Source organism: Hypanus sabinus, chromosome 11, assembly GCF_030144855.1.
Source record: "Hypanus sabinus isolate sHypSab1 chromosome 11, sHypSab1.hap1, whole genome shotgun sequence".
Classification (NCBI taxonomy): domain Eukaryota; kingdom Metazoa; phylum Chordata; class Chondrichthyes; order Myliobatiformes; family Dasyatidae; genus Hypanus; species Hypanus sabinus.
In genome coordinates, this window is record NC_082716.1 from 64084531 (window position 1) to 64099667 (window position 15137).

Genomic DNA, 15137 nt, shown 5'->3' on the forward strand with positions numbered 1-15137 from the left:
AAAAGCTAGTTCTCAAAAATATGTAAAGACAGTATCTGACTTCTAATAAACTGACCTTAATTTTCTGATTTAAGGGATCTGAAATGCTCCTTGCAAATTATATAAAAATGCCTTTGCATTCTTTGCAATTAAGGTTGCTCATAATAGCAAACTTCATTAAGCACAGTGCAGGAAGTCTCATCCGCTTACTGCAAAGGAACTAGACAGTATGGTAAATAATGAGGAGAACTGTGGTAGACGTCAGGACAAAATTGACAGGCTGATGAAATAGGCAGACAGCGCATGAAGTAATTTTTTTGTTGGTGTAATATGGAGTAAATAGCAATATATACAGTAAGTGAATCTATAATGCAGTACAAGAGCAAGGCCAATGCATTATATACTGTGGATTCCAGTTAATTGGGCAACATCATCAGTACATTTTGGCTCAATTAAGTGACTGCCCCAATTAGCCAAAGTATTTAAGGAAATAGTTAAAAAGATATAAAAAAAGACAAACTACCATTTAACTGAGTAATTGATTATGTGTTTAAATGAAATACAAAACAAATGCAAACACTACCGATACTATTAGAGTACTTAAAAGCTAGTGGTCAACACACAGAATATCAAACATCAAAACATGAGTCCAGTAATATTCGGTTTAATTCAGTTCAGTGTCACCCTGCTAGCCCATTGCAGGTGCAGGTTAAAGCATTTTTCATTGAAGCACCTTAGACCCCATTGATTGCCCAATTCTTCATTGTTCCTAGACTTGTTGAAGTAGTGGAATCATTTCATTTTCACTCCTGGCTGTTTCTGGCATCTCCAAGCCTCAATGCTTGAAATCACAGTGAGCAAAATAGTACTGAATTGTCTTAATGCTTTTATCTTGCCAACTACCAGTGACAAAAATCACTCTGTTTGAACAGAAATACTCGCAATTGATGCTATATAAAAACTGTTCACTCTAAGAATGCTACAGTGTCTAATGGCCATACAAGTGCACACAGATGATGCTATTTAAAAACTGTTCGACAGTCTCCTGTCTCAATTAAGTGGCATAGTGTCCCAAATAAACAAAGGGAATCCCAGCTATTTTCTCCATCAATTAATCAATGGCCCAATTAAGTAGAATCCACTGCAGTACAAATTTCAAAAGAGACAAGGCACAATTAAATGTTGTTAATGAAAGTATTTGGGACACTTGGCTTTCTAAATAGGAGCATTGAGTTCCTGTAGCTAGCTGAGTTAATGTTGCAAAATCCTGTATGTGAACTTTAGGAACATGCATCGATTGCAGGACCTTAGGTTAAGCAAAGCAACATTCTCAAACTTAACTCAAACTTTCCAGACCATTTCTCTACATGGGTGCATCATGTTTAAATCTATAGTGCAGGGCAATAATACATAATCATGAGTGGATCACCTTGGGAATCCACAAAATTGACCATCAATTCCTAAGCAATCACCTGGCATTTGTCAAAATTGGGCAAGGAGATCTAACAAATCAGCTTGTCAAGAACAGCTGCTTCCTCTCTACCATTAGATTTCTAATGGTCATGAACATTACCTCAGTGTTTTCCCTTTTTTTTTGCACTTATTTAATTTTCTTTCTTTGTGTAGACTTATTGTAATGTACAGTTTTTATCATAAAGCTATGCAAAGCACTGTTGCTGCAGCAGAACAAATTTCACAACATATGCCAGTGATATGAAACCTGATTCTGAATCTGAGCAGATTCATTTGCAATCTCATCTTGTCCTCACTAACTTAGCTATTGCCTGGTGAGTCTGTGATTGGTAAGAATTCTGTGAACATGAATTCCTTTCTTCACAATAAGGACCTCCTTCTTCCACTTGTGTGTCATGATTAGCTTTCTAATCAGGATATATTCAGAAAATATCTAGTTACAAGTCCAGTGAACTTCTGCAGTGGCAAATTGTATTTTACTAATATTACTATCTCAAGTGTAGCATACTCCTTATTTTATCATTACCAATAAACCAGAACAACCTTAATCAATGGGAAATAAGTAAGAGAAAATCAAAGCAGCAAAAGATTCATCCAGAAATGAAATGTCAGCCTGGTAAAAACATAATACAGGGCCACATATTGGGAAATCAAAGCAACTTCATAATTGATGGGCCTGAGCTAAGAACTATAATTGTTTCACACATAGTCATACATTTGGCAGGTAATATAGGAGGATCCATGAACATCTCCATCTTCAAGATAGTGCAACCCAGCACATGACTGGAAAAAACAAGGCAAAAGATTAATTCCAACTTCTCTAGAGTTCCTCACAATCACAGAAATTAGTCTTTAGTCAGGTTGATATCAAGAACTTTGACATTAAACATGCTTGGTACACTGAGGTCAAATGGGAAATAAAGTAGAATTTTCAAAAAGTTAGAGTCCTTTCAGCAAGTAATGAAGATAGATGTGGTTGCTGGGAATGAATCTGTGCCAAGAAATCAGGGTCTAGGCCCATTCACCTTCATCAACGACCCTCCATGTTCCATAAAGCGAGATATTTGTCAATGATTTTACAATGCACAGTTCCTTTCACATATCCTCAAGCAATGAAATTGTTCATGCCCATAGGCAGCAAAATCTTGATAACTTTCCGCTATGGCTTGTAACTTCATGTCATGCAAATGATAGGTAATGGCCATGTCCTTCAAGAGTTTAATAAACAACTTCCTCCCATTTCCCATCTCCGCACCCAGAAATTCAGATATTCGGAATCATCACCCAGACCTTCCCCATCAATATCCTGGCTAGATCTTAACTGGACCAGCCATGCAATTCCCCCCCCCCCATAAATTCCCACGACTTTTTCACCATGTTGAGGACAGTAATATAATCAATAACATGTTCATAGATTAATAGACCTGTAACAATTCAAGAAATCTTAACACATTGGGCCCAAGCTATCTTCCTCTCATCCTATCCATCTCCCTGAACTTCCAATTAGCACACTAAGGTTGCAGTGTGAACCAAAAACAAAATACACTCTTGCACTTGGCCAAGAATTTTTTGAAAGCATCTCCCAATCTATGACCTCTGCTCACTAAAAGGAAACAGCCAACATCCTCTATGGGAACACCTCCACTTTAAAATCAGACATCATGTTAATGTGAAAATGCATTCCATTTTCCCATTGATTTCAAATCAAAACTCTAGTACCTTTTCCTCTAAAAGAGCTCCTGGTGTACTTTCCTACGAGTACTTCAAGAATTCCAAATGCTGACTTTTATCACTTTTTCAGGAGCAGTGAGATGTGGCATTAAAAACTCACGTTGATAGTGACCTGTGAGAGAATGAAAGAAAACCAGTACAGCGGACATTTATGGTCTCCGTATTATTTAGAGGTACTCGACGACGTAGAAAATACTGACAGAATTCCTTAATGTATTGATAGGGGTTCATAGGTTCAACTTAAGAGAAAATATTTCCAGGTGATAAAAAAAACTAAAGAAAATCACTTATATAGTAATCTGTGAATTAAGGAGCTATTTCTATTACAAAGATTGAGTATAATAGGGGAACTGCTACTTTATAAAATTATATGAATTTAAAGGATAAGTGCATATAAAATTATGCTGACGCATCAGATTACAGCTGCTGAAAATCTGGAGCAATACACAAAGGAGGAAGTCAGCGAGTCAACTGTCATCAAAGGGGAGAAATGGACAGTCGACATTTCGAATTGGTAGCCTTCATCGGGACCTGAAACGTCCTCTGTCCATTTCTTTTCATAGATGCTGTCCGACTTGCCGAGTTTCTCCAGTTCATTTATGCGTTGCTAAAGTTATGCTGATGCCGTTGTCTGATGAGTAAATGTGGAAGAAGTATACTGTACTTGGGCGGAAGTATAGTTAGATCCATTGCCTGAGGCTATGTCGCTTTATATGTATACGTACGGTTTAATTATTTGGCTACAATTCCATGTCTGCCGGGTACGGCATGCAAGATCATGAACAATGTGTGCCAGTTCTATGGAGAAACAAAATTGGTTTTGATTGAGAATAAGGCGTAAGACAAAAAAATTCCCTGCCTCGCCACTATCAGTTCCATTCTGGGGATTTTTTGAAGTGGATTGCAGCAAAGTACTATCGGTTATAGATGAACACTATTGACAAAAGCGGAATGGATCCCATTCCTCCTATATCATTACCCTGATAAGTTTAAATGTTTTCTCACTATAGATGCTGCATGACCTCCAAATTGTAATCGACAAATCGTTTGCTGCTTTCACCTGCACATTGGCGAGTAAAATAAAGCATTCAAGTGAAAACAGTCTTCCGGCCATCACTGAGCTTCGCCAAACTCCGTAGCCTTGTCGGTGAAGAAACGCGAGCGAGGATAAACCTCGTCTTTAATGAGCATAAGCTGGCAGGGGAGGGTGCCCCAGCGATCGGCCTGCCGCCATCGCCGCCGCCAAGCCCGCGAGCCGCGAGCCGCGGTCCGCGCGCAAACACCGCCCGGGGGATGGGGAGCGGGCTCAGCCCGGCGCAGGCGCAGGCGCAGTGCGCACGCAACAACTCATTACACGTCACTATTTATCTGGGCGCGGGGAGTCGGCACGGTGGCAGCGAGCGGTCCGTCCGAGCCTCTCGGTAATTCGCTGTGGTCAGGGCGCGCAGTCGAGGATAGAACGTTTACTTCATCAAATATGATTTGTATCCTCCGTTTTATCCCCAGAAAGGTATGTTTTATTTAGATGCTTCCGAGTTGACGTATGCGGCTGGTGTCGAAGGTCTTTTATTACTTCTGCTTTTCTTTGTTGAGGCGTGAGGAATTCACCCGCCCCCCCCCCCCATGTCCAATGACAAGCTAACTTTGCGGTTGCGCTGCTGCATGGCGCCTTGATCGACCGTCCGGGTGGTCATCGAGACAGAAGCCGTTGGCCGGATTTGGGAGGGGAGGGGGTGTTGTGGGTGGGGTGAGTGGTCTCGTGTTGCAAGCGGTCGAGTTTGGTCGAGGAACGCAACGGATCAACTGTCTTCAATGCCAACAGTCCCGGGCCACGGAAGGGTGGCCGGAGACGGTGAGCAGATCGTGGGCGGTGGGGGTATCAGAGCCCGTAGGCCGACCCAGCCTGCGGTACAGCCACGTAACGCGTTTTGTATCTCATGTCCGCTCGCTGCGCAGACCCGTCTTCCCCCGGATGGTATTTAGGAGCGGGCGTCTTCCATCCGCCGCCTCGCTCGGTCTCCTACCTGTCTCGGTGTGGTTTCAGGTTGGGCGATGGCAGGGCACATGGCAGTGTTTGCTTCTGTCATTCTCCTCGCATCGTAGGGGAGGATCACTGACCCTACGAAACTTAATGTTTAAGGGCCAGGAGTAACAAAAGAAATCAAACAGGGGTTCTATTGTTAGATGGGATACGGTTAATGTTTGCGTGAGGTGGCGGCGGGGCAGGTTGAGACCGAGCCGGTGGCATGTGCGTGGAGGGAAACGGCTGCCAATCACTGATTAAGATTGGAGGAACTGTAGTGCGGGGGTTTATTTTCTCATTTTTATTGGGTGGGTTAGTATAGATTCCTCTAGAGAATAGGCAGAATTGATCGAATAAACGAACGTAGGATCTGCGGCCACAGTTGAGTTCGGGGTGTACGAAGAACAAGGCAAAATTTTTGGATTCCAGTTGTGCGTCTGCGGACCTTTGGTATTGCGAGGGGGAACGTGGCTAAGTACCTGCGAGGAACATGTGGGAAATGCGTCAAACAGAAAAAGAGACTTCTCTATAATACGGTGCTTTGTCCCATATGGTACTTCCATGTGGAAATGCGTGATCTTGCAGTCGAACAATCTATGAATCACAGGTCCACAAGTTGTCGCCAACATAGGATATGTATTAGAACAGGTAATACCGAATCCTTGCAACATTTTGCTGAATTTAGACTAAGGTTTGAGAAGTAAATTCATATGGCGTCAATTGCGCTTTCTAGAAGCTACGCTGGACCAAATCAATTTCGGGTAGAGAGCGTCACCTAGTGTCTACTAGGTGTATTATCACAAATCACAAGCCAGTAATGATTTACGAAGTTTCTGTTTACGCTGTTGCGTACTTTTTGAAAATAAGGGTATAATAATTTAACTGCTTATGCATGTAACTTGATTATATTGGAGACAAGCGATTAGTATTGCAACTTGCACGTTAAATTGTACTATAAGAACATGCGCAAATGTTTTAAATGCCAGTTTTCATACAAAATAAGTTCATATTTCTTAATGAGTTTAGGATATGGACAGCAAGCTATAGTAGTCAATGTATACTATTCGACTCAAAATAAAGGCAAGAGTGGCCAGTTCTCACACAGTGAATTAATTGAAATGCAGCGTTGAGTCTAGAAGGATGCAATATGTCCAGGTGGAAGATGTACTGTTCCTCAAATTTGCATTAGTGTTTATGTTCAGGAAGCCATATATTGGTCAAGAGATTGGAGAGCTAGTGACGGGACACTTTAAGCGGGTGGGGGAGAGTGGACAAGTGATGGCCCATTCTATTTGGTTTCTTTATTATAGAAACTTGTTCCAAACATGAATTTACCATGTGTTAAAGTGTAATGCTAACTTTAATACAGCATGACCCTGTCAAATAAGTTTTTGTCTTCTATCCCTTGCACAAATTTGCTGCAGTTTCTTGTTAAAATTGTTTTGAAAAATTGTGAATTGCACCCTTGAAGGAAAGGTGGCAGTGTGCATGCAGATGGTGATTCAAATTGGATCCAAAGTTGTGCCCATTATGTTGAGGTTTGAAAACCCAGCATTTACTGTTGTATAATTTATACATTTCTATTAATTTCCTTTTTTAACTTGTTCTCCCCGAAGGTTCATTTTTAACCATCAGAGTACTGTTTGCCTTTTACAGAATAGCAAACATTTTCTGAATGTCACTATCCCATTCATATTAAATAACTCCTTTTTTTTGTAAAACAAGACATTGCTGGAGTAATAAGTAAATAGGTGCTTATATTTCCATCAACGCTGCCACCGCAGTTGCACTCAGCAGCGACTGTTTCTTCATTCTGTTCAAGCTCATGTAATGTGCATGTTTAAACCCCAGAAGAGGAAAAGAACTAAATGTACTTGTTGCCATTAAATTGCATTTTACAGGAAATGGCAATTGGGAATCACTAATCAAATTTGTGTAAGCTAATCACAAACAGAAAATCTGTGGATGCTGGAGGAACTTGTCAGGCTAGTAGCATCTATGGGGAGGGAGGGGTGATGTTAGTACAGTTAACATTTTGGGCAAAGGGTCTTGGCCTGACATGTCAGGCATTGACCTGGGTGTTTTTAAACATGCCCTTTGAATTACTTACTACAAATTAGGATCTGGAAATTATGGTAGCTTTAATATATGTAATTTGATCTTTTTTAAAAGCTGAAAGGGGTGATGTCATTGCCCTACTAATGAGGGCCTCTGTTGGTCAGTTGACCATGGATATTGTCTCCTAGCTGTCTAGATATGCAAACCTGGGCAGTACAAAATGGAGAGTAAGCTGGTGCCCATGTTGCAAGCTCCCCCTCTCCACACATCTGATGAACCCAAAGGAATAGCAGCAACCGATACATTTTTGGTACCAGTGGCACCGCAGGAGTTGGCAGTCAACATGAACTCAGTGTAGGATTGCTGTGGAATCCAGCTCTGTATTTTTCCCCCTTTGGGCTTACTCCTGCTGTCTTCCCCTGAGTGGGTATAGTTGCAAGGCAGTGGAGGTTTCAGATCAGAGTTTTCCTTCTGGATGAGCTGTCAACCATGGCTAACAAATCCCACCTAGGATATTGGAGCTTGGCAGAAACCTGTGTGGACCAGGAGAGAACATTGAAAATGCGGCATGCAGTGGCAGAGCATCAGGTTTGGAGCTGCTTTGCTGCCTCAACTGGGACAGCTTGCAATTGTTAAGGGGATGATTAATTCAAAATTGTATTAAGACATTTTGCAGGAGAATGTCAGGTTAGTTGCCAGTCACCTGAAACTTGTAGAAGCTGGATGGTGCAACGAGACAAGTTCCAAACCAAGAGTAAATCAACAGAATGTTATGAATTTTCTTTTAATAGCCACATCAGAGTCCAGACCTTAATCAAATTGAGATGCTGTGGCATGACCTGAAGAGGGCAAGGTATCCCAGAAATGATGAACTGGAACAGTTTTGTATTGAGGAATGGTCTAAATTTGTCCTTGCCATTATGCAAGTCTGATCCAGTCAGCTACAGGAAACATTTGGTGGAGGTTATTGCTGCTAAAGGAGATCCTACTGGTTATTAACTTAAAGCTTTTGCATGCTTTTTCTAGCCTGGTCTGTGAATAATTATACAAGGAGTTCAGTAAAGACATGAGAAGTACAATTGTTTGTGTTATTAGTTTAGGCAGATTGTCTATTATTGTGACTTGGATGGTGATCACATCACATTTTGAGTAAATTAATGCAGAAACCAATTGCAAAATGTTTGCAAACTTGCAACTATATATACTTGCTATGGTTAGTTTCTCTTTTTATTTTGCATAGTATTAATTAGGGCTCAGACTTTGCGGTGAGGGTATGATTTGGAGAAGCCACTTCATTTTCTAAAGTACAAAATTCACAAGTTTTGCAGTGATGCTCCATTTCATAAATTTCAGGGATCAGCTGTTGAGTGGTGTTGCAATGACAGTGTTTCACTTAACATCAGTAAGACTGAGGAATTGATTGTGGATTTGAAGGGTAAATTGACTGCACATCAGTTCTCCAAGGAATCAAAGTGAAGAATGGTGTGCAGTTTCAAGTTCCTGTGTGTCAACATCTAAATATCTATCCTGGGTGCAACGTATTGTTCCAAATGCAAAGAAGGCATGTCAGCAGTTGTATTTCATTAGAGTTTGAGAATTGAGAAGATATGCCCTGTCACCAAAAACTGTTGCAAGTTTCTACATGTATTTTGTGGGGAGCATTCCAGCTGGTTGCATCATTGACTGGTATGGAGGGGCTACTGCATAAGATAGTAAAGGTTGCAGAAAGTTGTGAACTCGGATAGCTCCATGATGGTCACTAGTCCCTCCAGCACAGAGGACACCTTCAAAAGGTGATGCCTCAAAAAAAGATAGCATGCAATCATTAAGGAGCTCTATTACCCAGGTCATGCCTTCTCTCACTTTGACCGTCAAGAAGCAGGTTCAGGAGCCTGAAGATGCACTCAACATTTTTTAGGAGCAGTTTCTTCTCTTCTGCCATCTGATTTCTGTATGAGCAATAAACCCAAGAACACTAGCTCCTGATATGTTTGCTGTTTTTGTGTTACTTTATTTAACATTAACATCTGCACGGGACTTTGAGGTGGATGGTTCTGAGTTTGAATCTGGCTGGGTCCCAACCTGGGCAGCAGCAGTATCTACACAGAAGAAAGGTCTGGCAAACTACTTCCGTATCTTTCCATGAAAACCCTATGGACAACTACACTATTCATAGGGTTGCCATGAGTTGACAATGACTTGACTTGACAGCACAACTACTATACTTTTATATATTTATATCTTTAATTAGGGTAGTATATATAGTTCTTGTCACAAAGATAGAGCATCCTGAAGGCTGTGTTGCTTGCCTGATGCCTTTATTCAGAACATATTTTATCTGACCTGCAGTGGGAGGGGAAAGATCCAGATGATGTGGTCCATGTGAGTACCAACAGCATAGGTAGAATGAGGAAAGAGGTTCTGCTGAGGGGATTTGAGCAGTTAGTGTTTAAATTTAAAAAGCAGAACCAAAAAGGTAGTAATCTCTGGATTACTACCTGAGCCATGTGCAAATTGGCATACAGTCAAGAAGATTAAAGTTAAATGTATAGCTCAAGGATTGGTGTGGGAGAATTGGGTTTGGATTTGTGAGAAATTGACAGCAATGGGACCTGGATCCTAGCGAATTGCATAAGTAGGGCTTTAAAGGGGGGTGAGTTTAACAGGTTGGAGAAGTATGGATGAAGAAAAACGAGACAAGAAAGCAGTGAAAGAGGAGTGAAGAAAAGTCAAATGCAGAGTAAAAGATTACATTCATTGTGCTTTTAAAATAATGTAAGGGCACTTTATTTGAATGCCTGTAGCACTAGAAATGAGATCAGTGAACTTGGGCTCAAATCAGTACAGGGGTATGCTTTAGTGGCCACTACAGAGACATGTTTGCAGGATGGAGAGGATTGGGAATTAAATATCCTAAGAAATCAGGTAGTATGGAAGGATAGAAAGGAAGATAAAGAAGGTGGAGTAGTGCTCAATTAAAGATGAGATCAGGGTGATAGTGAGGGACAAAAGATCTAAGGCACAGAATGCTGAATACATCTGGGTAGAGATTGGGAATGGGGGGGAGAAATCACGGAGTTGTCTCTTGGCCATCAAATAACATTAGTGGCATAGATAAATATTGGAAGTGTAAGAATGGAACAGCAGTTATCATAGGGGGCATTAACTTGCTGAAGGATTGGGTGAATCAAGTTGGTCAAGGTAGTCGTGAGGAGAACTGCATCTGTGATGGCTTTCTTAGAACAGCATGTTACTGAACCTATAAGGGAGCATGCTATCTTGGATCTGGTCCTGTGCAATGAGACAAGTAAAACTAATGATCTTGTAGTTGGGAAGAGTAATTACGATATCTTGGAAAGAGTAATTACAATATGATTGAATTTCTGATACAAATGGAGGGCGTAATAGTTCACTCTAAAACCAGTGTATTATACCTGATAATGGAGACCATAATGAGATGATGGAGCATTTGGCTAGTGTAGACTGAGAACACAAGCTATATGGCAGAACAGTGGAAGACTTTCAGAGCTTTTTCATTGCTCAAGAAAAGTATATTCTAGTTAAAAGCAAAGACAGTAAGGGTGGGGAGAATTAGCCTTGGATAACTAAGGAAATAAAAGAAGGCATCAAACTAAACACTTGTGTATACAAAGTTGCTAAGAAGAGTGGGAAACTTTGAAAAGCAACTAAGTACCAACCACTAATTGAGCAATGAAGAAAGGGAAGCTAGATTATGAAAATAAACTAGCACAATATAAAAATGGATGGATGTTTTTGTATTCAGTGGAAAAGGGTGGCTAAAGTGAATGTAGGTCCCTTGGAGGATAAAGGGGGAATTGATATTGGGTTATGAGGAAATGGCTGGGGCTTTGAATGACTATTTTGTATGTCTTCATGGTGGAGGAAATGTCTAACATGCCAAAGAGATGTTACGGATGCAATGGGAGGTGAGGACCTCGATACAATACACCCTATCCTCATGTGGGGGGATATGTTCCTCATAGGGATGCGTTCTGAATAAAACGTGTAATTTATTCACATTTTCATACCAATATGACACAAAAGTAGTACCACAAGGCAACATTTGTATTATATTTTATCAATTTAATATATTATATTCAATGTAATCATAGAAAGTTATCATACTAGGGTGTAAAGTACTCACCAACAGTGGCAGGTATGTTTGCTGCAGGAGATGAGTCGTTGTTGTGGTGTTAGGCAGCTGTACATGGATAAGGTGGATGGTTGTGTGTTGCCGGTATCTTCAAGGACAGCAAGGGGTGAAGGAAGACTCTCAGTACTGCTGGCAGCAGATGACACTGGTTTGAAGAAAGTGGTGAGGGTTGTTTGCTTGGCAGCATTTTGTTTTTTCAGCATAAATTTGCTTGTAGGGAAGGAAGAAGGCTTAACTGCAGGGAACGACTGAAATGCTGACTCCGTTCTAAACTTGGGTCCGTGTCCATCGCCATTTGTGCCAAGTGTTCTGCAGCCTTAAAAAAAAAATGCTGCCAGTTGCTTCATCATAAAATCCTTCTGCAACTCGACGTGAAGGTCATCCACATTTAATTTGTGGTGAGAATCCAGGAGTTCTACCACATCAGCTGTCTCGATGTGAGAATCCTCCCCCACCAATTTTACGGCTCAGGGCCACACAATCCTGGACACCTTCAGTGAAGGTAGGAAACCCCTTGAGGGTGTGCACACACTCTGCCCAAATTGATTTCCACGCTCCATTGAGAGTGGAAGACTTGGCCTCTTTCTGGGATTCATCGATGTTTGTGGCATGTCTGATGTTGAAGGACTTCCACCATTCCCTCACTGTTGGTAAACTCCTGGGATTTTCTAAATCGTCTGTTGCTTGCAGCATCTGAGAAATAGTTTGCCGTGAATGTGGATACCTTCACCTGATGCCGCCCTGTTTATAATCTCCAACTTTATTTCAAGTGTTAAAGCGTTTCTCTGCCACTTGGCTGATGGCCCAGGACTTCACATTGGACACACAGGAGGCATAGTTAATATTTCAAGCGCAAAATCACTGCATCGTAGGTAAAAACAACAAAAGTTTAAGAATGCAAGATCGCACATCCACACATTGCGAAAACCAATGCAAGACTGGCAGGAGTGTGACTGAGGTGTGTGCACATGACTTGTATTGGTGGGAAAGCAGTGCTCCTTGCATAACTTAATTTTGGGCTCATATAAGAAGTTGGTAGAAATGGTTTCCTCACATAACTGTGAATCCGCATTGTCTGAAGACTCGTATAATGAGGATAGGGTGTAGTTATCTCTTAAGAGGTAGTGCTGAGCCAACTTGTGGGCCTGAAAATAAATCTCCTGGTTCTGATGGAATGCATCCCAAGAAATGGCAGAAGTTACTGTAGAGACTTTGATTTACTCTGGGCAGGTCCCAGCAAGTTGGAAGATGGTGAATGTCAAGCCACTGTTCAGAAAAGGATGTAGGCAAAAGGCAAGTAACAGTAGGTCAGTTAGTTTAACACCTGCATTTGGGAAAATACTTGAAGCTGTAATTGAGAAATAGCAAGGCATCTTGGGGGCGTGGGGGGAATGGATCCACCAGGCATACGTAGGAGGAATTTGGCAAAGGCATGTTCTGTTTGACAAACTTACTGGAGTTCTTTGAGGATGTAATGAGTGCAGTGGGTAGAGGTCAACAGATGGCTGTTACTTACTTGGATTTCCAGGGGTGTTTAATAAGATGCCACATAAAAGACATCCATGAAATAGGATGCATAGAGCTAGGGGTGATCTATTTGCATAGATAGGGGATTGGTTAACTAATGGACTGCTGAGTTGGATATGAGTGTTACTCGGGTTGGCGATCAGTGGTGAGCAATGTGCCACGGGTCTATTTTGTGATATAAATTTAACGATCTGGAAGAGGGAACTGAGTAGTATATTTAAGTTTGCTGATACTAAATTGAGTGGAAAAGCAAACTGCAGAAGGTAGTCTGCAGAGATACGGATAAGTTAGATGAGTGGGCAAGCATCTGGCAGATAGGGTACAATGTTGGTAGATGCAAGGTCGTTCACTTTGGAAGAGGAAAAATGAAAGAGCAGATTATTTAAATGGTTTTAAAAAAAACATTCTGCTGTGCAGAGGGACTAGATTTATGCACAAGCACTCCCAAGGTTGGTTTGCAGGTACAGCAGGCTATCAGGAAGTCAAATGAAATGTTGGCCTTCATTGCTAAAGGGATTACATTTAAGAGCAGGGAGGTTATTCTGCAACTGTTCAGGATACTTGTGAGGCTGCACCTAGAGTACTGCTTGCAGTTCTGGCCTCCTTACTTGAAGGATATATTAACTTTGGAGGTGGTGCACAGGAGGTTCACCAGGTTGATGCAAGAAAGCTGTTTCCACCGGTAGGCAAGACCTGCTTAGGGGGCATAGTCTCAAGATTCAGGGGAGTAGATTTGGGGTGGAAGTGAGGAGGAACTGCTTTTCCCAGAGTGGTAAATCTGGAATTCTCTGCCCAGTGGAGAAGTGGAGGCTATCTCAGTAAATATATTTAAGACAAGGATATATTTTTGCAGAGTAGGAGAGTTAAGTTATTGGGGGGGGGGGGGGGCGGTGCAGGTAGGTGGAGATGAGTCCATGGCCAGATCAGCGATGATCTTACTGAATGGTGGAGCAGGCTCAGCGGGCCAGATGGCCTACTGCTCCTATATCTTGTGTTCTGACATGCCAGTAACGTTAAACCTGGTACTGATTCCAATATGCTACATATCACCTTGAATGGTTGGTTGAACATTAATTGTGTGGTTGGTTTATACAACAGTATTGTGCTGTTACAATTGTCCAACTGCAGAAAAGATGCAGTTGAGCTATAGGTGTTCAGAATCTTCCCTGGATTGGTGGGCTTGAATTGGAAGATTAGATTAATTAACTGAGTCTGTTTTTCCCTGGAGCAGAACCTGAGATGTATCATGATAGAGATAACATTTGAAGCATAGATGAACAGTTTCCTATGGTGTCCAATACTAGGTGTAGGTTTAAGGTGAGATGGTGGAGGTTTAAAGGAGACTGAGGGGCAATTGTGTATCTGGAATGCTGCCAGTAGAGGTTACTGTTCCCACTGCCATAACAGCGGCAGCATCTAGATAGGTAGTTGGTTTTCATATCACAATGCTTTGCTTATTTAAGTACAATAACCTATGGGGTTTGTATAGATATATTTGATGATCAGCATAAACAAGGTGGGCTTCTACCAAACTTGAGACTTGATTCAGTTTTGTGAGCTGAATTGTTTTGCTCAGTTAAGCTAGTGCTTCATATTTGAAAGAAAAGGATGACACAACCTGGTTTGAGGATTCACAAGGAAAATAAAAAATATTGTGCAAACAGTACTTGCCAAGGCTGGTTCATGTATAACACTGGTTTGCAATTCATGCCGTCTAAGAATATTAATGTTTTGAACAGATGGTGGCTCATTGAGTACAACAAACTTCAAATTAGTGTGATATTAACCAGTTTCACTACCTGAAAGACAGCATTGGAGAGAAGTGACATGTAATTTATCAGAATCTTTTGCTGAACTAATGGAGCTATGCAGATCCATTTATAAGACTTATGGTCACTTGTTTAGCTGATCTGGACATGTGTGATAGCTTCCACTGTTGGTATCTGATTTGTTAAACATATAGAATTTTGTTTTTGGAGAGTTGTAGTGCCTAATTTAGTTCCATATTCTCCGAACCTGACTATAGCAATATTTCAACATGGCAGTTTTATGTTCCAGATTAAAATAACACTCAAACACTTAAGTTTTCATAATGTATTCTCTTTGCAGTTATCTTATGCAGTGACCTTGATTTATTGCTAAGCATTAGCGTTCCTTCCCTAGATGGGTATT

General features: G+C 41.2%; 1 protein-coding gene and 1 long non-coding RNA gene across 3 annotated transcripts in view; one reads left to right on the forward strand and one right to left on the reverse strand.

Annotated features, from left to right (window-relative positions):
* LOC132402036 (uncharacterized) lies at positions 1–4461 on the reverse strand. The gene is made up of 3 exons (XR_009514782.1): positions 4244–4461; positions 3172–3295; positions 1–2235 (listed from the first exon to the last, which is right to left on the reverse strand). It is a non-coding gene; the product is annotated as an uncharacterized LOC132402036 (long non-coding RNA).
* A 78-nt stretch (positions 4462–4539) lies between these two features.
* The window catches only part of ivns1abpa (influenza virus NS1A binding protein a), a 28581-nt gene continuing 17983 nt past the window's right edge, over positions 4540–15137 (forward strand). The window contains exon 1 of one of the 2 annotated variants that reach the window (XM_059984510.1): positions 4540–4693. The gene's annotated coding sequence lies outside the window, so the exon portion shown is untranslated. Of the gene's footprint in view, positions 4694–4887; positions 5036–15137 lie in introns of those variants that run through there. The other variant, XM_059984511.1, reaches the window with a different exon arrangement.